The sequence below is a fragment of the Emys orbicularis genome, chromosome 9 (genome assembly GCF_028017835.1).
Source record: "Emys orbicularis isolate rEmyOrb1 chromosome 9, rEmyOrb1.hap1, whole genome shotgun sequence".
In the NCBI taxonomy this organism is placed as follows: Eukaryota; Metazoa; Chordata; order Testudines; family Emydidae; genus Emys; species Emys orbicularis.
In genome coordinates, this window is record NC_088691.1 from 96573731 (window position 1) to 96595306 (window position 21576).

Here is a 21576-nt window from a genome sequence, read left to right on the forward strand (position 1 = left end):
AAAAGCTCTAGGCAGGGACCCAGTCCACTTCCCAGATCTCCACCCAGGATTGTGTGACCAGGCCCACAGCCCTTCCTCTACGTCTCAGTTCCCACCTGCCAGATGGGGAGGATCCTTCCCTGCCCCAGACTGTTAGGGGGGAGTTTCATTCCTGGCTGGGAAGGGTTCAGATCCCAGGTGGGTGGATTGGGCCCCAGGTGGGGGATGGTCAGACATTCGCTGCGTCAGGAGTGACACGGGCCATGGGAAGGTCTGAGCAGTGACGACAGGGAAGGGGCTCCATGTCAGGCCACCCCTCCCAGACTGCAATGGCTATTGAGCATAACCCCTGGTTCTGCGGATGCTCTCATTTCTGGGCCAGCCCCACAGCCCGATTCTTCCGAACCGGTATCTGGCCTGGCCCCAGCTCCAGGGCTCGGGGTGGGGCAGGGTGGTGAGAGCGAGGTGCTCAGCCTTGGTTTCTCTCAGTGCTGTGGGCTCTATGGCTGCTCCCCCCAGCCCTTCCCCCCCAGGCACAGTGAGACAGAGCCGTACCTGCGGCAGGGGCTAGGAGCTTCTGGTCAGGTGACGCGGGGGGGGGGGGGTGTCTTCAAGGCTGCCCCGCAGAGCACAGCCCCTGCAGTGCTTTGGGCACCTGGCTCAAGCACCTGATATTAAAGAGCTCGGCCATCACCTTTGCTGTAATGTCCCCCTGCTGCAAGGGAACAAGGATCAATCAGAGACTCGGACACCCACGAGAACGAAGGGTATTAACGGCACTGGGAGCCAGCAAAATTTCCTCCCCACCCCTCCCCATGTCTGAGGGACGGATTCCCGCACCCAACCCCCGAGACGAAATCTCCTCTCTTCTCTAGTGACTCCCATCCCCTCTCCCACCATTGGGGAATGAACTCCTGCCCCCACTCCTCTCAGTCCCCCACTGAGAGCTGTTCTACCTCCCAACCCAGCTGGGGATTCAGCTCCGCTCCCCAGAATCCCCTCAGCCGCCCTCGCCCCCTCCAGCTGAGGGGGTGGGAGGCTTTGGGCAGTAGTGTCGGGGGGTGAGAGGAAGTGGACATCTTTCCCCAAGGGATCCCCCAGTCCTTAACATGATGCCATGGACAGTAGCTCTGAGGAATGGGGCACTTAAGCAGCCTCTGCTGACTGACTCGTCCAGTTCTCCCAGAGCAGGTGGTGGCTGAGATAACATGATCCCAGAGCACTAGGAACCGGCCTGAGGCCCGGAGGGGATGAAAGGCTCACAGAGGTGGCTAGGGGAGTTGGCAGCCCCTAGCATGAGCAATGGCAGCGTGTCGTGTTGATGTGATGCCTGTTAGGAAATAGCCTTTTTGGAGAGCTGGGTCTGCCCTGCTTTGAGCTGCTCAGGGGACAAGCTGGCACCTACCAATGGCACCTGCCTGGGTTCATCCTCTCCTTGCTCCCAGGTCAGCGCATGGGGATGGGATGGGAGTGATTTTCAATGGCCTGGAAGTGAAAGGCCCTGGGGTTCCCTCCCCAGTTGATCCCTCTTTGGTTACCTCGTCCCCTATCAGCTGGCCGGCTTCCCCCAGAATGGAATACGTCAGCATCAGCCTAGCCTGGCTGACACGGAGCAGGGGGTGGTGTATGGCCTGCAGCGCCGCCTGGAGGAAAGTCCCTGCTCCTGCCCCTGCCCTCATGATGGGCTCTTTCCCTCCATGTGTCTCAATAGCTCCGTTCCTGTCCCCTCACGAGCTGGCTGCCCTGTGGGTGGGCTATTTCCCTGGGCTGGGGGACAGAGCCGGGCTCTGAAATAAAGCAGCCAATTTCCCTGGCACTTTCACACTCATCTCCCTAATTCAGAGAGGGGGAAGAGAAATAGTCATCATCTAAGGGGGGATCGGTCTCAGAGGAGGGGGCTTCTTTCTGTAGGGTCCCATTGCCCAGCAGAGGGAGTCTCTAAGGAGGGGCCTTGTTTCTATTGGGGTTCTGCTTCCCCGCTACAGTGGGTCTAAACAGAGAGGCTTTAGTTCTATAGGCGTCCCAATGGCCAGCTGGAACTAGTCTCCGAGAGGCTTGTTTCCATGGGGTCCCATTGTCCAGCTGGGTTTCTTACCCCTCTTCTGCACCAGGAGCCTGTGCAGCCAATATATCCCACCCCTGGCTTGCTGACTGATGTTGTTGGCTGGGTGGGATACATGGAGACCCAGCTGCAGCACAAAGTCGCCTGCCTTGGAGAAGTCGGAGGAGGTCTGGTGGAAGGAGGAGGAGAGGGGAATCCATCAACATTCTCCCTTCAGCTCTCCAGCGCCCCTGGGCCAGAGCTCTGCTCCCACCCCTCTGTAGGAGGCGCTGGGAGAGAGAAGCGAGAGCCCTCTTCCTCTCTGCCCCCAAGGGAGCTTGGAGCAAAGGGACCAGGGCAAGGGCCCTCTATGAGCATTCGCTGCCTAGCTGCTCCAGAATAACAAGGGCCCTGAGGCCAGGAACAAATCTGCCAGCCAGTGGCCTATGGAACGCAGTCCCTTACGGACCCAGGGGGGACCAATTAGTCAGGGGATGAGGAACTTGACTCAAGCCCTGACTCTGCAGTATGCTGGGGTCAAAGGTCACTTACGTCAAATCCAGGCAGGGAGCTGGCAAATTCAAGCAGGGCAGCGCTGCTTTGTATGGCCCTAGCTCTCTCCCGGGCCTTTTTGGAATGGCGCCAGACATGGATGTGCTGCGGGAGAAGGAGGCAGGGGAGGGTCAGCGGGCAGGCGTACATGCTCTACAAATGAGCCTCTCCCCGTCCCCAAGGGGCTGAGACTTTGTGCTCAGGGTGGAATAGCTGAGCCCTGGTCACAGAGCTTGAAAAGGCGGTCCATGACACTGCCCACGTCTTGCTACGCACAAGCTCATTGTCTCTCCAGGCTGGGACAATGGTCAGTCTTGGGGCTGGTCTATTTGCCCTGAACCCCTGATCCATGAACAGCACGTCAGGATCAAGGCACATGCCCTGGACCCCAGACCCCAGCTACACAGGCCTTGGTAGGATGGATGGAACGGCCGTGAGAACAATCCCTCCGGGAACTGCAGTGTCCCTAGGACAGAAGAGCTGATTCCCTGAGGCTCCTCCTGTATCTCAGGGTCTCCCTAGAGAGGAGCCAGTGACTTTTCTTAGAAGCCCATGTCCTGCATCTCACAGGGGTTTCAGTCTCTCAGTCCCCAGCCAGGCCTGGTGCTCACTGTTAGTGCTTAATGCAACCGGGCAGAGCTCTGGCTGATAGTCCCAGCTCCTTCCCCCTGCACTGGCAGCTCTGGGAAAGTGTGGCCGGCTGGGTCCAAGCTGGAAGGACACAATGGAAATGTGGCTCTTCTAATCTCTCCTTTGCTGCCCTCCCCCGGGGTTCAGGGGCAATTCCACCCCAGACCGTCCCATTCTACTCACCTCCAAGAGGTGCTGCAGCTTCTCCAAGCTGGGGGTCTCTGTCAGCAGGCCCCTGAGCATGGTGTCCAGGCTCTGTAAATAGCTCTTGTGCAGAGCCTGCAAGAGGAGGGAGCACCCGCCAGTCAAGGGACATGGGGCTACACCAGAAAAGGGACAATTAGGAGGATTCTCCAGGAGCCCTGGCAAGACTCAAAAGGCACAACCTGGCCTCTCCCATTCACATCACTCCAGGGACATGGCCGGATGCCTGCTGCCTCTTCAATCCTTGCTCTTAGCAGTTCTCTGCGCAGGGCCTGGTACCCAGCAGACTATGGAACAGCCAGACTGCAATGGGTGGGAGGTAGGATCCCCGGGAGAGTCCATGCAGCAGAGCACAGAATGAGGAGAGGGGGAAAGTCTGGGATCAGCCACGGAGGGGTAATGCAATCTACTCTGGAGGGAAGGGGGCCCCCCTGCCAGTTTCTCACGGGCCTGTTCCCAGCTCTGCTCACCCCTCCCCTATTCTCAGCACTCTGTCAAAGCGAGGGAGCAGGGACCAGAGCCTGCTCCTGCTCCTGCTCCTGGGACAGAGAAGTAGGATCAGGACCTACCCGGAACTGGGGGGTGTCGTTCCCAGTGCCCATGGTAACGATCCTGTGGAGAAGAGCCCTCAGGAGGCGAGATTCCAGCTCCAGGGCAAGTGGCGGCTTCAGTTTGCTGGCAGGAGAGAGGAACCTGTCATACACTTTGCAGCACCAGCGTGGCGTTGGAACTGCCATGGACATGACCCCCTCCCCCGCAGTGATCCCCTCCCTAGGGCCACTGTAACGTTCCTGGAGTGAAATCAACCCCCCAGCCAGGAAAGAGGGGACGTTCCCGCCTCCTCTACTGGGGGATGGGAACAGCCACAGCTGGGGGTAACCTAGCCGGAGGAGGATCTGTGACTCCCGGTTCTGGGCCCGATCAGCACCAGGGTTAGGGCGGCTGGACGGGAGGGTCCTGGTACCTGAGATTGTAAACCGCGACCATGGAGCTGGAAATGATGGAGCTCGGCTCTGACACCTCAGGGAGATTTTCAATCAGCTCCTGGGAGACCCCAACGAAACAAAACCGCGTGTGAGACTCTGGCCCCGCAGACCCACAGGCGCTTCCCAGGGAGGAGCCCAAAGTGCTCTGCAGAAACAGCCAGTGTCACCCCCACCCCCAACCAGCTGGGCCCCCCCATTCCTCCCATCCATCAAACTTCCTTCCCCGTCTCCCACCCAATTCCTCCCTCCCCTTCCCTCCCCTCCCCTCCGGGCTTACAATCCCCCCACTGCCAGGTCCTGATCAGTGTCACAATTATACCCTTCCCTGCTCCCCAGCCCTCAGCCCCAGGAACCCCTGTCCTCTGCTTCCCCCTCCAGCCCCACTAACACTTCCTCCCATGTCTGGCTCCCTCACCCCAGGGGCCGGGCACGGGGTCCCACTCACCGCAATGCTCTCCACAAGGGCCGCTTTGGAAACGTGGGGCTCCAGGGTGTCCCGCCCCTGCCGCTGTGCCGAGAAACACAGACTCGGCACAGCGTGGAGGAAGCGGAGCTGATTGGCCCTGTCCTTCACCAGCTAGGAGTGGGGTGAGGGGAGAGAGAGAGAACCTGTTACATAGGGACCTCCTCGCCCAACCCAAACCAGCTCCAGGGCTCAGGACCTCCATGGGGTTGGACAGGGAAAGCCACCCCTTCCTGAAACCTGTGTTGCCCGGCACAGACCGGATTTGTAACTTGGACAGTGTCTGCGGGGAGCGGAAACCTTGGCCTGTGTGGGATAAATGTCCCCACTTTGGGGTGCCAGATAACAGAGGAGACGTGTCCCCCCATTGGGGGTGAGGGATTCTCTCGTACAAGACCCCCCTGCCTGGGTGGGGATGGAACAAGGAGCAGGACAGACTCGGTGGCAGCGCAGCTGGGGGATTTTTGTACCTCATCTCTGCCCTGGAGGTGCTCCTGGATCACCATGATGGTGTCGTGTTCAGGGGACACCTCCTCCTCCTCCTCCTCCTCCTCTTCCTCTTCCTCCTCCTCATGGGCACTGGGTGGCTCTGCACCAGGGAGAGAAGGAGAAAGTATAATCCCTTCTGCTGCTGGGGGGATGCAGTGGACAGAGAAGGCTCCATGTTTCCCCCTTCTCTGTAAGAATCCCCATGGCAGCGAGGGCCCCACCCTACCCCTGCGAGAGACGCCCTCAGCCCCATGAGCCTCAGGGCCCCGTGGCAGTCAGCCCCCCCCGCCAACATGATCAGGGGAGGCTGGAGCTCCCCCGACTCCGCCCAGCATCCCCTGCCGCGGGGCATGGCTGTGCCCCCCCCCACTGGTGTTAGTGGGGCTCACATGGGTCAGTCCCGGCACCTTGGTGAGCCAATGGGAACAGGGTATTACTAGTCCCCCACCGCCCCAGTCCTCCTCCCTTTCCCCTGGGTCTCCCCTCACCTGCAAAGAGGGAGCCTTCATCCGCTGGCCTGTCAGACCCCACGGAGGAGCTGCTGGCCCCTCGGGAGTACGCGGAGCTGCTGATGTTTGTCCCACAGTCACTCATCTCCTGCTCTGGGCTGGCAGGAGGCTCCTCAGTGGCCAGGGTTGGGCTGGCGCAGGGCTCCTCAGTGGCCAGGGTTGGGCTGGCGGGGGGCTCCTGAGTGGACAGAGTGGGGCTGGCGCAGGGCTCCTCGGTTGCCATGGTGGTGGATGGCTCCTGCTGGGCCCTGGGGCGCAGCTCCTGGCTTCCTCTGAAGGAAACCCCAGAGCTGCCTTGCCCGGCTCCTGCCCTCTCCTGGCTCCCTCCTCCGTAGCTGTACCCGAGGCCACCTCCATTTGGGCCCAGAAGGTGCCTCAGGGTCAGCTAGGGGAGCTGGTATCGTCCACCTCCTCCAGCATGCCAGGCAGCTCCTCTGTTTATGCTGGCCACCAGCCTCTTCCCCGCCCGTGGGGACAGAGGAGCCGCTCTCCTCCTGGGTTATGTTCCTTCCCTCTGGCTCTGGAGCCACCTGCCCGGCCTTCCTCCTGAGCATCTGCCTCAGCCGCTCCATCCTGGAACTGAGTGGGGAGCAGCCATGAGTCTGGCTTCAAAGCAGCCTCTCATTAATGGGGCCTGCCTGCTCCCCGGCCCACCTCCCCTCTGCTGAGGCAATTCCTCCTCCCCACACATCCCACCCCAGGGCACAGGAACCCTCAACCTGGGGAACAAACTCTGCCAAGGGACGGGCTGGGAGCCCTATTGGTGGGATATTTCCACCACACTGGGGATGGCTCTGGAGAACTCCACTTACTTACTCTAAATGGGATGGAGCTGGATGGCAGATGCTCGGTGTTGGTCCTTTCTTTACCCTCCTCCTCGATCTCCTGCACCCAGGTGGCCTGTAAGGGGTGCTGCAGAATCCCCTGCCAGCAGGGCAGAGGGGAGGAGTTGGGAAATCGAAAGTGACTGTGAAAACAAGACAATGTTTTATTGCCAGGGGATGCATAAACTCAGGCCAGCAGTCAGGGGTTCACAACACTGACCGACGGCCAGCAGGACACCTCCCATCTCAAGGTCTCCTAGTACCTCACGCACATTCCTGAAGCGTGACGGCCCAAGGGCTGTAGGGGAGTGTCCCCAGCCCCACTGATGGAAACAGAGGCCTTGGCAGGAGAGCGCTGCCTCAGGGTTGCACTGGGAGTCAGGGATAGAGCCGGGGATGGAGCCCAGGAGTCCTTTGTCCAGGCTCCCGCACTAACCGCTAGAGGAACACTCCCTTCCAGAGCTGGGAAGTGCCAGTCTCCCTGGCTCCGAGTGTGACCTGTTGTAGTGACTGACGCATTTGCTACTTGTCCCCCATCCAAAGCCAATAACACATCTCTGTATTTTCAATCATGAGCTAGACCTTCTCAGCACCCCTCTGTCTCCCGCAGCCCTCAGGTGTTCCTTGGATTATGGAGGCTTGGTTGCTAAGAGAACTGGAATTTTTTACTGGCATCCTGGGTGTTACTAGCCAAACAGGGTCTCAGTCTGGCCCCCGAGGGCCCCCCACCCCAGACACTAAAGATCAGGATGGATTGATTTCACTCAAAGATTTTTGTATTTGTATTTTTGAATTATTTTCCTAATGAAAGGTTGATTCTCATGAAATTCTTAGAGCTGGCAGATGACAGAACAAGGATCAATGATCTCAAGTTGCAGTGTGGAAGGCTTGGATATTAGGAAAAACTTTTTCACTAGGAGGGTGGTGACGCCTTTGAATCTGCTACGATAGAGTCCCTTAACTTGTACTTAGAGCCGATATTTTTTCTTACCATCTACACAGATGACGATTTCTTTCAAAAAAATCCACACAGATATGAAAAAAACCCGCACAGAATGTCCTCCACACCGACTGTCTCTTGGTCCTCTGAGAGAGACCACGAGATGGAGACTTGCTGCAGCAAGGCTACAGGGGGTCTCCGAGGTTCCACCTGCCCTGCATCCCTGTCCTGCCTGGCTGTTGTCAAGGGAGCTCTGTGAGGTCACAGACGCCTCATCATCTTTGCCCAATAGGCTGAGTTCCTGCCAAAGGCCTTTGTGAAGTCACTGCCACACCCACCTTTCCCTGGCAGGCCTGATGTCTGCCCCTGGCCAGCCCAGTTGGATGTTTGAGCTGCACCCCGGATCACCCCACTTGGTCATTATTGATTCTGGGGAGCAAGCAGGCTACCCAGTAAAACAGCAGAGTCTGTTCCTCAGGTCACACTGAGTTTTTCATAGAGGCATCGGTTGTGGAACAACTAGATCTCCTAATCTGGCCTCTATTTCACGGGCTATGAAATTTCATACTCTTAGCACCCTATTGAGCCCAATTGCTTGTAATTCTCTAAAAGGCACCTTTCTAACCAGTTATGATGGTAGGACACCAGGAAACAGAAACGCCACCTCTCCCCTGGGTAATTTGTTCCAGTAGCTAGACTCTCTCACTGTCATAATTAAATTTGAAATTGACAACCTTTGATAAGGGCAAAATTCATGACAATCTTTTAAATAATTTAAATAGAAGAGAAAAAATAACATTAAGTGGAATATGTTCACTGCCAAGTTTTTCAGACAGTCGCACCACTGATGTGATAGTTAAGGCCCTGGAAGCAAAGTTAGCTGAAATGCTAATTCAACTTTGGACAGCAGGAGCTTCCTTGAAAGGTGCAGAAAATATTGTTTTCATTTCAGTTTATACAAATAGTTCCGTTCAATCGACCAGTTTGTTGAAATTCAAGAAAGCCATTGGGAATTCACAAAACAGGCAAACTTGTTTTCCTCCCTCAATCTATGGATAAAAACTAGGTGTGAGGGGATAGATCTACTGGTTCATCAATCTAGAAACACGTGGAGACAAGAATGTATCATTTCAGTTCACTAACCGCACATCAAATTTCCTTTGTTTAAGTAATCAGTTAGTTTTAAATGCAAAACATTTTGATACAACTTTTTTCTTATGCTTCTCTTTCTAGCTCTGGCATGACCTTGATGTGTGACCAAAGAGAGGTCACTTCTTTTCTCTTTCCCTCTGTACCCTGGGGATGGAGAAAATTCTCTAAGTCCTAGCAGGAGAGAGATTTGAGCACATCAGGCGCGTTAAGGCCCTTGTGTTCTGAAGGACAATGAGTGATTGTTGTTTGGGGCAAGAATCCCAACGGATTTGCTACTTGTCCCCCAACCAAAACCAATAACACATCTCTGTATTTTCAATCATGAGTTAGACATTCTCAGCATCCCTCTGTCTCCCACAGCCCTCAGGTGTTCCTTGGATTATGGAGGCTTGGTTGCTAAGAGAACTGGAATTTTTTTACTGGCATCCTGGGTGTTACTAGCCAATCAGGGTCTCAGTCTGGCCCCCGAGGCCCACCCCCCCCAGACACTAAAGATTAGGATGGATTGATTTCACTCAAAGTTTTTTGTATTTGTATTTTTGAATTATTTTCCTAATGAAAGGTTGATTCTCATGAAATTCTTAGAGCTGGCAGATGACAGAACAAGGATCAATGATCTCAAGTTGCAGTGTGGAAGGCTTGGATATTAGGAAAAACTTTTTCACTAGGAGGGTGGTGACGCCTTTGAATCTGCTACGATAGAGTCCCTTAACTTGTACTTAGAGCCTATATTTTTTCTTACCTTCTACACAGATGACGATTTCTTTCAAAAAAATCCACACAGATATGAAAAAAACCCGCACAGAATGTCCTCCACACCGACTGTCTCTTGGTCCTCTGAGAGAGACCACGAGATGGAGACTTGCTGCAGCAAGGCTACAGGGGATCTCCGAGGTTCCCCCTGCCCTGCATCCCTGTCCTGCCTGGCTGTTGTCAAGGGAGCTCTGTGAGATCACAGACGCCTCATCATCTTTGCCCAATAGGCTGAGTTCCTGCCAAAGGCCTTTGTGAAGTCACTGCCACACCCACCTTTCCCTGGCAGGCCTGATGTCTGCCCCTGGCCAGCCCAGTTGGATGTTTGAGCTGCACCCCGGATCACCCCACTTGGTCATTATTGATTCTGGGGAGCAAGCAGGCTACCCAGTAAAACAGCAGAGTCTGTTCCTCACCCCACACTGAGTTTTTCATAGAGGCATTGATTGTGAAACAATTCAATCTCCTAATGTGGCCTCTATTTCACGGGCCATGAAATTTCACACACTTTGCACCATATTAAGCCCAATTGCTTGTAATTCACTAAAAGGCACCTTCCAGAATGACAACCATATATTGGTGTCTAACTACCTGCTGCTGCCGGGAGCCGTTGTGATATGAGGACACCGGGAAACAGAGAATCCACCTTTTCCCTGGGTAATTTGTTCCATTGCTTAGTCTCCCTCACTGTCAAAAATGTGTGTCTTACTTCTCCTTTGAATTTCTCTGGCTTCAGCTGATAGCCCTTGGTTCTTGTTGTGCCTTTCTTGGCTAGATCGAATTATCCCTGCCCCATGAAATCCGATCTCCCCATCCTGCTGGGAGCCCCCCAGCCAGGAGAACCCAGTAGGGGCCTCCTAGCTGTTTCTCTGCCAGGCTGGTGACAGGATTTCCTCTCCGTGGGGATATCAGATGCACCTGCAGAGGCAATGCAGAAGTGAGTGCGCTGGATCAGCCCGGCCTTGGGCTCAGGGCTTTGGCCTTGGCAGCTTCTGCTCCAGTCACGTCTCTGGGTGCCCGGACTCAGAGCTTCTGGCCCCCCTGTGGCTGTAGCCAGGGCTGGGGCACTGGGCTCAGGACTTTCATGCCCCTCCCCACTCCTGTCGGCTCTCAAGGTACCTGGGCTCGGGGCTTCTGCCCGGCATCTGCAGCTAGGGCTTGGGGATTCCCTTGCAGTTCCTTCTGGGGCTCAGGTGTCCATTTTTCTGGATGCCCCGAAAATGGTAGGAGCCGCGGTGCTCCCAAGTAGTAGGTAGGAGCTGAGGTGCTCCCAAGAGCAGGGACCCACCTGCACATCTGGGAACCTCCTCTAGCTTCAGAAAGGTTGCTGGCTGCTGCCCTTGGAGCCCAGGTCTGAAGGCAGCACGGAAGTGAGGGTGACAATGCTGTGACCCCCCTACAACAACCTCTGAACTCCCCCATTCTCCCATTTTGGTCGGGACCCCCATGGTTATAATACCAGGACATTTCAGATTGAAACATTGAAATGGTGACATTGTTCAATTTCAAGGCCAGAGGGTTTTTTAATTAGTCAAAGTGAGCCCTGAATTTGGTAGGGACCTGGCTATTATGGAAGTCCTAGCAGGTTTGCACTCCCAGTTCTCCTGAAAGGCCATTGAGAATTCATGCTGCCTGAGAAACTTCCCAGAATAAGCTACCAGGACTGGGGGCAATTGAAAGAAACCAACCAAAGCCTGAGCTAGGATGGAGAGCATTGATCCAAGCGGTGTTTGAACCCCTCCACTCCCACCTGCCTGCCTGCCGAGAAATGGACAGAGGGGCACTGATTTCTATTTGTGAACTTACTAAAGACCATGGGCTTCAGCACGAGCCATATAGCCCATACTCTGAACTCTTGGATAAACAGCAAAGTTGGCTTTTTAGAAACCTTTCCCCCCAGTGCTCTGTATCCACTTTGGATTGTGCCCAGCAGAGGCTGGTGGAGGGGAGGGGAAGGTAGAGGAGGCCATGCAAATGTTGTGGTGTCTGCACTACCCCACAGACACACACACAGGACCCTCTGTTGCTTCACACACAGCAATGCACGGCATATTAGCCAGGACAGGAAATTATTTGGCCATAACCTACAAAATCCTCAGTGTTGAAAGTACAATTTATCTAGAAAACAATGGGAGGGAGGGGTTAGAGAGTTGCAGTAACCACCTGGATTTCCAGTCTCTGGCCAGGCACATCCCCCTCTCCACAATTTTCACTGATATCTTCTCCAAACTGGTCCTCCTGATATAATCTGAGGTCACATCCTGGCCTTTAGGGACATTGGCAGGATCTTCACTGTTCCCAGCTGCAGCATCACCCTCGTTATCCTGCCTGATAAGGATCCCGCCAGGGCTCAGCTAAATGGCATGTGTCATGACAGGCTCTTTGCTGAGGGCCCTTGACAGCGCCCAATCGAGACCTGAATCGGATGAGCACGTGCAGGTGCATTTCCTGACTTTTTACTGGAATCCTGGACCCTCTCATGCTGCTGCTTCAAATGTTTCCTTCTCTCTCCGCGCTGAGCAGCAGAATGCTCATTGCCCTTTGGCTGTGCGACATACAGACGTCTAGTCCTGCTGCTCTGAAAGAAACCGTATTCACAGCTCTAATCCTGGCACATATTGATCAAAATCTTGCCGTGCTCCTCTAAGTGTATTTGTGATTGGACGTGCTTCTTGCTAGGGGGGATTTTCAGATATATCAACTGCATAAAATAGAGGGAAAGACAAAGAGAAGCATCAACATGTCTAAGAACTTGAACAATATTTGAAGACCATATATTGGTCTCTAACTACCTCCTGCTGCCGGGAGACGCAACTGGTATTTTAACGACACACATACGCCGCCTGTGCCTGACCTGAGATTCAGAGCTCTGAGGAATTCTGTCCCCTTGTCTTCACAGAACAAATAAACCCCACCTCCAATTACCCCTTCCATAATCCATTTGAGTTCAAGAAAGAGAGATCTCTCTCTTGCAAAAAGTTTTAACATTGCGGGGCAAAGACTAAGGTGAGTGGTCTATTTTTCTTTCAGTTCTAATACTGAGGGAGATCTCCAAAATCCATTCTGTCTACCAAGAGAAAAGATTGTTTTTTCTGTTCTCAAAGTGCTGATGCTTTTGACCCCAAAATGTTGTCTTCATTTTCTCTCACAAAATAACTTGCAGTGAAATGGGACCAACTGCCTAAACTATCCTGAACACTGCATGTCAGAGTTTGGGAATATCAGGATAGATCATCACCTGGCGTCAGTTGTCACGGATCCATCAGCATCAGCAGAGCTATAGTGATTTATACCAATGGAGTGTCTGGTCCATTGTGCTGTACTGAGTTAAAAGATTTCATATGCTGTGCAAATGAACATGGTCTGTTTAAAATTACCTCTTGGTTTCAGAGAATCTTGTTTAATGGAGGGTTTTTTCTTTTTCTTTTTTTCTAAACATGTGCTTCATTTATTTGAATATCAAACATTTTCATTTAAAATTTCCCAGAGTAAGTTTTGTGCTGGTGAAATATTCCCAGTCAAAAGCCCTGGAGAGAGAAGAAAAAAGACAGTATAGTATGGAATGGGCAGCACTGGCTTCCCCAGTGCACCATTCTCTGCCCCCATGGAAGTTCTCATGGTTTCGGGGTGGATACACACCGATAATGGAATGAAATCTCTCTTGCATAGTTGAGTTTTCTTCTTAGTTTGAAGTGGGAGAAGGAACAGGAACATCTGGACCCACCTAGCTTCCAAGGGAACCATCTTTCTTGATGCTGTTTGACCTGCAATTCATTATGGCCCTTTAGGTGGAGATCAGTGGGTATTCTCTATGAAGCTGCTTTATGACTGTGTGAAAGAAATATCTTCTGAGAAGGACAGGCTGGTCCTCCCACTGTCTCCACTCACTCACGGTAAATTATAGCGATTTGTAGCCGTAGTTGTACAGGATGATAAGATACTGCATGTGAGCACGGGAGAGAGATGTTTAACTTAGTATTCATTAGGGTCCTTTCCTTTTGAGGTGGAAGCTTTTCCAAACTCACTTGCTGCCTCTGCTTCCCCACTGCAGAACTCCAGGTTTAGGCTGTGCAAGAAGCCAGAGCTGGCATGAGGCTCTCACCCATAGTTTTAATTCAGCTCCCACTGCTTAACTTTGCTCTTCATTCATATCTCCTCAGTTAATATACAGTGAACCACTGTGAACATAATCTTATTGATTTCAACAAGAATGCTGTTTATTGAACTTAATCAGAGTTTATTCCTAATTTGTGGTTTTAATTGACTTATTATAAATAGCATAGCTCCTGTTTTAATTATGAAAATGTGATAGAGTGCTAATGTGAGGCTTAAATCTACCACTCCAAGCACCTCCCTGCAATAGATCAGGCGGCTGTGGTGACACCTGGCCCTTTAGTTTCATAATAAGAAAGTTATATTTGCAATTGCCAACTTTGCATTGTTTGTGGTTGGCATTTCTAAAATGCTGACTTGGAAAAAAAACATTTGCAATTGTCAATTGCTTCGAAGCAAGCGGACTTTTGAAATTCCAAAATGCTCACCTCCTTTGTTTTAAAGTCATTCTTTTTCTCCGCCATTGTCTTTCAGTTCAGTTTCTCTAAATAGCTACAGTATTGGTGTGATTCACTTAGAAATTAGATTTGTTTTAACTTTACTAGCAATTTTGGCTCTTTCTATCTGAAAACGATTCTTGAATTAATTTATTTTCTATCCCACATTACATCACAGTTAGGAGGGAACACGGCATTTGAAAGTGTTCTGGATATTGCGTTGTTATAACAAGGTAAGAGTTGATGATGTTTTAGGATCAGATTCTGAAACCTGGAAATGATAGCGGATATAATAATATATTAATATTAACTTTTGTGCAAAAATCCTTTATTTTTCAATAGTCTGTTTAATATAATGTTTTTTTCTCTTGATGTTTTCTGATGGTTTCCTATTATGGTGAAATGTGATTAGTCCAAACAGGACAATTGAAACGTGCGTGTGTGTGTATGTGTGTGTGTGCACATGCGTTTTATTTTTTCACATTGATAAGGTAAAGAATTCTAGAAATCTAGTACCAAAATAGCCACATTACTAGGAAATAGGGCTTCCAGATGAGTGTGACTTTATGCTTCCATTTCCATATGGAAATTTTGATTCCTATCTTTGGTGTTTCTTTGTCTCATGGAGAAATGCAAGAACTTTGTTATTGGTGACCTTGTTCATAACCATAGGTGGGCAAATCTGAAAAAAACTAGGAGCTGTAATAAAAAGCAGCCAAAGAAGACCAGTTTGTGCAAAAGATGCATATCTCAGGGAAATGATTGAATATTCATGCAAATATATTGTTCACCATGTTTTTATTTTTTATTTGCAAGATTTTAAACAGAAATGATCTCAAAGTATTAAAGTGCTCGAATGAAAAGTCCACCAGCTATTCCAGTTTATACCAGCTCAGGATCTAGCTCCATAACTTTACCTTTAAAGAGATTTCAGGTAGGAGCCCAAGTAGAGAGATGTTTGGGTGGGTCTGGCTGTATTTTGCATTGGCTGAGTTGGCCAGTGAACTGGTCATGCCATTTTGTTATAGATGTTGTTTCTACTAATCAGTTAAAGGCAGGTAAAGCTATCACAAACATCTTGGGATTTTAGACCCTGCTTTCAATTTCCTGATTTCAGTGCATTCAAAATCTTATACTTAATAGTTCAAGAAAAGAGGAAGTGTTTTTTCCTCTTTGAGTTCATATACATTTATAATTTGTTGTGAACTTTACTAATCTATTTGCCTTGAAGATATCCTCCTTTAGGGAGTGCAGAAGGTACAAATACACTGACCATTACCTTGCCTTGCTTCTCACTCTGCTAGCTGGAAAGATGATTAAATCTGATATTAACAAATAGCCTGACCCAAAGTGCATTGAAATAAATGGAAAAACTTCCCTTGGCATCAATCTGTTTTGGATCAGACCCTCCTACAGTGAGTGGGAACACTAAATTCCTAGGAAATAGATGAAAACTGCCCTCCTCCCACAAAACCAAACAAATCTCTTTTTCTTTGAACTCTTCCATGGAAATGTCAGCATTTGTACAAAAAATAAAATAAAATAAAATAAAATAATAATAATAAATACAAATATTGTTATTGGGGAATCCTAGCACTGTAGGGGGGAAGGGACGTCATGTAGTCAAGTCAGGCTCCCCATGCTGGGGCAAGACCAAGAAACACCAAGTCAACGTCCCGATGGGTGTTTCTCTGACCTGTTCTGAAACACCTTGTATGCTGAGCATTCCACATGTTGATCTGTCTAGCTGAAGTTCCTCATGCTCTCATTCTCCTTTATAGGCCAGTCTTGTTGGTTCGACTACACCTCCCAGTTGCTCTGTTTCAAAACCAAAATACTTCAGATTTTAGCCAAAATAGACCAGCGCCAAAATATTTTGGATTTGGGGTTTTATTCATAAACGCTCAAAAATTTCCAAGGGGGTAGGTGGGAATTTTGACCAGCTCTACATAAAAAGCCTCTATGAACAGTGAGGGTAATTAACCCTTGGGATGATGTACCAAGGGTTGTGGTGGATACTTAGTTTATGGACAATTTTTAATTCAAGATTGGATGATTTTTTAAGAGATATGCTCTAATTTACAATGAAAAATATTGGAAAAAAATGATGACCTGTGTTATACAAGCAATTAGACTAGATTGGGGGGGTTGAATTTATAGTCTGCAAACACCTTGGGATCCACAGTCTATATCTAAAGGGTCCTCAAAAGGTTGTGGTTACCTTAGAACACTGCTTTTCAACCCGTGGTCTGTGGATTCATAGGGGTCCATAGATTATGTCTATAATTTTGACCTCCATTCAAAATTTTTGATTCATCCGCAAATGAGAAAAAAACCCACTGGTCTAGATAATCAAAATGGTTCCTTTGGGCTTTGGAATCTATGACTAAATTGAATTTCCGTTGTTTTGGCATCTCTTAAGAGATAACACGAGTCTCCACTGTACATCAGATTTATTGTTGTGGTACCCATTGCTTCTATCCCCTCCTCTGCCTCTTTTTTGACACAGAGCACTGTGACAGGAGAAATGGCTCCTGGAAACTGCACCAGAGTGACTGGCTTCATTTTCTGGGGAATAACTGACAGTCCAAAGCTGCAAAACATCCTCTTTGTGTTCTTCTTTGCCATTTATTTCTGCACCCTGGTGGGAAATGTCTGGATGATTGTGCTGATTAGCGTTGACTCCCAACACCACAGCTCCATGTACTTTTTCCTCAGCAACTTGTCACTCTTAGATGTTGTCTCCTCCTCTGTGATTGCCCCCAAGGTGATGCTCAGTTCCCTAGTGAAGAGTAAAGACATTTCTTTCCCTGGGTGTGTGGTTCAGTTTTTCCTCTTCTTCTTCTGTGGCAACAATGAGCTTTGCCTCCTGGCTGTGACGGCCTACGATCGCTTTGTGGCCATCTGCAATCCATTGCTTTATAATGTCATCATGTCCAAGAGAGTCTGCTTCCAGCTGGTGGTTGGCTCTTCCCTATGCGCCTGTGTCAATGTCACTGTGCATACGTGTACTGAATTCAATCTGTCCTTCGGTCACTCCAATGTCCTCAATCATTTCTTCTGCCATATTCGCCCACACCAAGAAATCTCCTGCTCTGACTTTCGCATCAATAAGCGAGTGCATTTCATCTTTGCAGCCATAGAAACAATAGGCACCATTCTCACCATCCTCATCTCCTACATTTACATCATCTTTGCCATCCTGAGGATCTGCTCCACTGCAGGAAGGCACAAAGCCTTCCTCACCTGCGCCTCCCACCCGACTGTCATTTTCATCTTATATGAGACCCTGATCTTTACATATTTACGACCCTCAGCTCAGTGGATTGGGAGAAAATGGTGGCCGTGTTCTATACCCTTGTAATCCCCCTGCTGAACCCCCTGATCTACAGCCTGAGGAACAAGGAAGTGAAGGGTGCTCTGAGGATGACAATATACCAAAAACTTGTTCCTCAATGTATGTAAATATGGGGACTGGTTTTTACTGATCAGTACTGGGTGCAAATAGGAGCTAGTTCTCACTCATTAAGTCGTTGTGCAGAAATTTCTATCATGTGATTTACAGGAGAAAACAATACGGAAATGGAACTTGAGCCAGATAATGAAGGAAGGCACCATTTCCAGTGAAAAACAATGTCCAGTAACAGTGTTACAGCTTCTCCTTTATGCATTGATATGTGATTTCTCCAATATAGGCATCTCGCCCTGCTTATTCCACAACCTTTTGAACTATATTGGTTAATTTAGCAGATGATATAAAGAGGAGATACTCAGAGTGTAATTGCTTTTGTTTGCCACCGCTATTATCTCAGTTCCCACAGCCCCCACCTAAAATAACTGTACAATTAAATAAAGGGAGGTGTACATGGAGAGGTGTTTTTATAGATAGACAGATGGTTATGTTCAAGGACAGTCAGGTAGACACTAGACAGACATGTATCAAAGGGGTAGCCATGTTAGTTTGGATCTGTAAAAGCAACAAAGAGTCCTGTGGCACCTTATAGACTAACAGACGTATAGGAGCATGAGCTTTCGTGGGTGAATACCCACTTCTTCGGATGCATGTAGTGGAAATTTCCAGAGGCAGGTATATATATGCAAGCAAGAGTGAGTCAGGCTAGAGATAACGAGGTTAGTTCAATCAGGGAGGATGAGGCCCTCTTCTAGCAGTTGAGGTGTGAACACCAAGGGAGGAGAAACTGCTTTTGTAGTTGGTTAGCCATTCACAGTCGTTGTTTAATCCTGAGCTGATGGTGTCAAATTTGCAGATGAACTGAAGCTCAGCAGTTTCTCTTTGGAGTCTGGTCCTGAAGTTTTTTTGCTGCAGGATGGCTCCTTTAAATCTGCTATTGTGTGTCCAGGGAGGTTTAAGTGTTCTCCTACAGGTTTTTGTATATTGCCATTCCTAATATCTGCTTTGTGTCCATTTATCCTTTTACGTAGGGACTGTCCAGTTTGGCCGATGTACATAGCAGAGGGGCATTGCTGGCATATGATGGCATATATTACATTGGTGGACGTGCAGGTGAATGAACCGGTGATGGTGTGGCTGATCTGGTTAGGTCCTGTGATGGTGTCACTGGTGTAGATATGTGGGCAGAGTTGGCATCGAGGTTTGTTGCATGGATTGGTCCCTGAGTTAGAGTTACTATGGTGCGGTGTGTAGTTGCTGGAGAGAATATGCTTCAGGTTGGTGGGTTGTCTGTGGGCGAGGACTGGCCTGCCACCCAAGGCCTGTGAAAGTGAGGGATCGTTGTCCAGGATGGGTTGTAGATCACTGATGATACGTTGGAGACGTTTTAGCTGGGGACTGTATGTGATGGCCAGTGGAGTTCTGTTGGTTTCTTTCTTGGGCTTGTCTTGCAGTAGGAGGCTTCTGGGTACACGTCTGGCTCTGTTGATCTGTTTCCTTATTTCCTCATGCGGGTATCGTAGTTTTGAGAATGCTTGGTGAAGATTTTGTAGGTGTTGGTCTCTGTCTGAGGGGTTGGAGCAGATACGGTTGTATCTCAGTGCTTGGCTGTAGACAATGGATCATGTGGTGTGTCCGGGATGGAAGCTGGAGGCATGAAGGTAGGCATAGAGGTCGGTGGGTTTTCGGTATAGAGTGGTGTTAATGTGACCGTCGCTTATTTGCACCGTGGTGTCTAGAAAGTGGACCTCCCGTGTAGATTGGTCTAGGCTGAGGTTGATGGTGGGGTGGAAGCTGTTGAAATCGTGGTGAAATTGTTCCAGAGTCTCCTTCCCATGGGTCCAGATGATGAAGATGTCATCAATGTAGCGTAGGTAGAGAAGGGGCGTGAGTGGACGAGAGCTGAGGAAGCATTGTTCCAGGTCAGCCATAAAAATGTTGGCATATTGTGGGGCCATGCGGGTGCCCATAGCGGTGCCACTGGTCTGGAGGTATATATTGTCATTAAATTTGAAATAGTTGTGTGTGAGGATAAAGTCACAGAGCTCAGCAACCAGTTGCGCTGTGGCATCATCAGGTATACTGTTCCTGACAGCTTGTATTCCATCTGTGTGTGGGATGTTTGTGTAGAGAGCCTCTCCTGTAGGAGAGATTGCCCACTCCTGGACCTGTGTGTGCTGGTTGTTGGGTTAATATGGAGAACCGGATAATGGAGGGTCAGATAAACAGGGTTCTACTGTATTGTGATCGTACCAGTCTTTCCGAGCTGCTTGGCTTTTAGTGAGGCTTTGCTTCACTATTCCAACCATGGATTTAGGGAAACCTAATTTAGGCTCCTCCCTGTGAAAGGAAAAGGAAAAGTGAAGTGCTTCAGTAAGAGCAACCTTATCAGAATGAAATGGTTTGATTTTTTTGTTTCAAAAGGACATTTGGCTTCAGAATTTTATTTCATTTTTTATGAGATTGTGTCTTTTATGTTTTGTGGCACACAAGCAGAGAAGTTAGAGAAAATATAAAATACTCTTGCTGGAAGTTCTCAATGTCTCGCTAATTTGTTTCTTAGGAGCCAGAACAATAACACGTAACAACCCAAAAATCAGAGGGAGAGAACATAGGCTACTGCCTATAACCGAGAGGCACAACTCACTGGGTACCTGCTGATTGACTGCTGCTAAGCCCTGATTGTGTGCTGCCCTACTGAGCTCCCTAGCATGCAAGCAGGTCCAGGAACCCTGCCCAAAATTTAAAGTCACAGTATTAAATTTTTAACACAACCACAAATACACCAGAGCATCAAAATTTTCTGTTTTACAAGGTTTCTCCTTTTTCGGAACCCTTATTTCTAACCATGCCATTTGGGATTTGAATCAAATTTCAGCTACTAATTATCATGTATGTGGAATCATCATTAATGTGTATTTTGTGTAGTTATGTTGTTGGCTTCTTTAGGAATTTTGCAAAAAGAGGAGCACTTGGAAAGCCTGCCCCCCCACACACACACTGCACATTCGTTGCCCACTGGTGCTGCCTGAGCAGTAGCATTGTGACATCAGAGATAATCCACCACTCAGCCCTCCCTCCCTCCAGTTCATTTTCATACTTGAGGAGAATGACTAGCAACCTGGCTGCCATGGCAACAGCTACCTTTGACAACTGATTGCCCCCAGAACATCATCACAGAAAGGAAGTTTGTAATGAAACAAGGCCAGATTTGGATAAGCAGGATAGCCTTCTGCTGTGCTCATTTGGGTTTGTACTGTGATAGGGTACAGTGTTTTTTTCAAAGGGCAGTTGTTTGCTACTTTCCTTAGTAAGGGCTAGTTGAAAATAAGATGAAATATTCCATCTCTTTTTCTTGGATATTGTTTATCTGCTTCTTACACATTCAGGGTTATAGCTTAGAACTTTCACTGAAACAGAAGTTGCATAAAATGAGTTTTGTTTTATTACAGTTTAATTTAATTACTTCCAATACTCTGATCAATACAGCATTGAGTGGTGAAACAGGGATTTTCACAAAGATAACAATGGCAATAAAATATATACTGAAAACAACATATGAGAAAAAGCTTCATTGTTTAAATAGCACATATATAAAATATTTTCTTTCTATTAAAAAACAAAGGAAATTAACAAACAAAAACCCCTTCATTTAACGTTATTTAAGTTTGCTTTCATCAATAAAATAAACCATAAAATAATTAGGAAATACAAAGTCAAGGATTTAAAAAGGATTAAAAGGTTACAAAGTTTTGCATTCTCAGGTTAGCAAATGTCCAAATAAGTGTTGCCCTGGCACCCTTAATTCAGTCCTCTTGTTCGTTTCCATGATGATGCAGACTTTAATGACATGATCTCATATTATTTTTTTTCCACGGGACCCCTTCCTTATTCAGTGCATGGGATTTTCTGCTCTGGGGCTGTGTATTGAAGGAGTTTGTTGTCTGTAGGATCCCTGCCTCGTTTATTGCAGAGTCAATGTTGCATGGGCAATGCTCATTCTGGTACTTCCTAACTTGAGAGTGCTTCATTTTGTAACCTTTCGGTCCTTTGTGCATTTCCTAATTTTTATAGCTTACTTTACTGATGAGA

At 48.9% G+C, this 21576-nt stretch overlaps 1 pseudogene; it reads left to right on the forward strand.

Moving 5' to 3' along the window:
* Nucleotides 1-16599: 16599 nt before the first annotated feature.
* Nucleotides 16600-17537, forward strand: LOC135883311 (olfactory receptor 5G9-like; annotated as a pseudogene).
* Nucleotides 17538-21576: the final 4039 nt, after the last annotated feature.